General features: G+C 44.5%; 1 protein-coding gene and 1 long non-coding RNA gene across 12 annotated transcripts in view; one reads left to right on the top strand and one right to left on the bottom strand.

Moving 5' to 3' along the window:
• LOC112486471 (uncharacterized) overlaps positions 1–1,610 on the top strand; it is a 12,188-nt gene extending 10,578 nt beyond the window's left edge. For all 9 annotated transcript variants that reach the window (XR_003048920.1, XR_003048923.1, XR_003048924.1 and 6 more), the window contains one exon: positions 1,316–1,610. This is a non-coding gene — a long non-coding RNA (uncharacterized LOC112486471). The remainder of the gene's footprint in view (positions 1–1,315) is intronic.
• LOC112486470 (ultraviolet-B receptor UVR8-like) overlaps positions 1–2,598 on the bottom strand; it is a 165,997-nt gene that overhangs the window by 75,224 nt on the left and 88,175 nt on the right. The gene's annotated exons all lie outside the window — the stretch shown is intronic.

Genomic DNA, 2,598 nt, shown 5'->3' with positions numbered 1-2,598 from the left:
CGAATCGTGTTGATGGTTCTCCGTCGGGACAACGACACAAAAAGGGGGGGTAGATTGTAGCAGTACGAGGGGTTTTGACTGTTGCTATGGCTTCCCTTCCTCACTTCCGCCCGTCGTTGAGGTGAGCTCGTCTAAAAACCCATCGTATCCCAAGGCCGGTGGGAGACTTGGCATTGGGGGCTACAAACTCTCAGGGGTCTGTATCACATGCTGTCACTGCACTTTTTAGGCCCGGGAGCTAATCGTGTTTATGGTTCATCGTCGGGACAACGACACAAAAAGGGGGGGTAGATTGTAGCAGTACGAGGGGTTTTGACTGTTGCTATGGCTTCCCTTCCTCACTTCCGCCAGTCGTTGAGGTGAGCTCGTATAAAAACGGTAGTCCACCCACCGGGTCTTCCTCTGCGCTCCCATCATCACCCGTGTTACTTCCGGGTTAGAGGTCGTGTGCCCGACAGGTATGGCCGCCCGCTGTTTCACCTTGCTAGTCGTTTTGTTTGTTATTATACTTAAGGTATTTGTAACTGTTATTGTAGGATGACTGTTTGTGTGCTGCTGCGTGCTCCCTGTGTGCTGCTGTGGTCGTTGGCCGGTGGTAAGTGTTGTTTCTTTCAGCGTTGTGCTTGGTGCTGCTAGGTGGCTAATGCTGGTCTGGTCACGGGTGAATGTTGGCAGCTGCCTGGAGTCCAATCCTTCCTCCTCGTGAGTGTGTGTGTTCTGAGAAGGTATGCACATTGTTACTTGCCACTGCATCAATCTTAGTGCATCTAGCACATGCTAATAGTGTTTTCCTTTTGACTAGCTGTTGTAACCACCTCATTGGACCGCTGCTGCTTTGCTTGGTGTTATTTTGTGCTGCTTTCACTGTATTGCCGTTTATCTGTTGCTGCCTACGGCATTCTTCTGCGACCGTCGGTGGCTTCACGGCTTCCAAGATACACGTTGTGCAGGACGATTGTTCGGCTGTACACCGTGGTCCGGGCATAAGCAATTTTTTTTTATTTATTTATTTATTTTTTATTGGTGACTGATCCCCCTTATGCTGAGTGAATGAGTGTGTGAACGTGTGATTGTGATAGTGTGTCTTGGTTGACCCTGGATTTTGTTCATGTAATTCTGTTTTGTTAATTCAGAGTTGTTTAGTAAATTGTTTCTTTAGTTTGTTTTTTTTTTTGTTGTTGTTGTTTGTTTTGGGCAGTTATCATTTTGTTTAAGCCTGTAATTTGCTCATTTACTTATAGTTTTTTAAAGTTTTGGGTTCTTTCTTTTTTTGTGTGTGCAACCCCACTAATGTGGTATTCTTTTTCCTCTTCAGTTGCTGTAGGCCAGTGGTGGCGGTGCTGGTGACTTGGTGGTGGTGTCCTCCCATCGTATCTTGCTATGTCCCTGGGTCTGGATTTCTTCACTGAGGGTGTGTTTGCCACGTGTGCCTGGTGATTTAAGTTATTTTTGCCTTATTTTGGTGGATCCTGTCCCTGCACTAGCTCTTGTCCATCCACTTTGGCCTCAGCCCTGATTAGGTTTCTCTTTTATTTGTGTGAATATGTTTTTTACGGAGTATACTTTTTAAAAACAAATGTTGAATAAAATTTGTATTTCCAAACTTTGAACCGTGTCTCTTGCCCTCCAGTAACCACAAACCTTTGTGCCTTGTGTTTGAGCAATCCCCTGGGTGAAATTCCCAGGGGAGCTTTTCCCTCCTTAATAACAGTCACGTAACTTTTCACCTCCCCTCCCCCAATTACATAACATCCAATACATCCAATAAAATGTCTGGCAGTAGTTAAAAAAAATACAAAAAAAGCAAATGGCAACTACTGTGGAGATGATAGAGAAGTGAGCAGTTTGTGTTTTAATGGGCAACATGTCAGAAAAAAGCTGTAATTCAACTTTGTTTTCCCCTAATACTAAAATCATATACAGTATATGGCCATATTCACTTTTTAAAAACAAAAATAACAAAGGAGGCCACTATTTGCTGATTAATCACAGGGAAGTTGGGGGTTATTTACAAACAACCATGATTAAATAACAGGCCTAAATTTAACAAAACATATTGCAAGAAAAAAATGATGGGTAACTGTCATCTTGAAGGAGGCATCTTGAGGGCAGTTTTAAAAACTTCAGTTGTAGCAGGGCGAAGAAAGCGCAGGAGACAGAAGTGAGTTTACTCTTTAATCCAAAAGCGCAGAACAACTGAACTTCAACAACTCAGCGCGCCAAAACATAGGCACCGTAAACCACGCCCCCAGCCCACAGTCCTGTAGGGTGAGAGGCATCCCTTGCAGTGCCTGCCACACAGCCCCTCCCCCCCAAACACCCAGAAGGGACTCCCAAGACAGAAACCAGTTATCTAGCACAGTTTTAGGGCACACTGCAGGTGAAAAACGGTATAGGTACAGGAAAACGGGTGGTCCCACCGTGGGGATGTAATTGAACTACTCGCGCTGAACCCTCACCCTGTGTCACATGACTTCACAACACACTCCTATTGGTCCATCAGATACACCACATCTCCTTTTTTTTTTCAAGAACATGTGTAACATTTTCTGCAAGTCTATCCAAACCTGTAAAATGAAAACAAGGTTAAACACATCT

This window comes from Cynoglossus semilaevis, chromosome Z (genome assembly GCF_000523025.1).
Source record: "Cynoglossus semilaevis isolate Cse_v1.0 chromosome Z, Cse_v1.0, whole genome shotgun sequence".
NCBI classification, from domain to species: domain Eukaryota; kingdom Metazoa; phylum Chordata; class Actinopteri; order Pleuronectiformes; family Cynoglossidae; genus Cynoglossus; species Cynoglossus semilaevis.
This window is presented reverse-complemented; position numbering and strand designations above follow the sequence as displayed.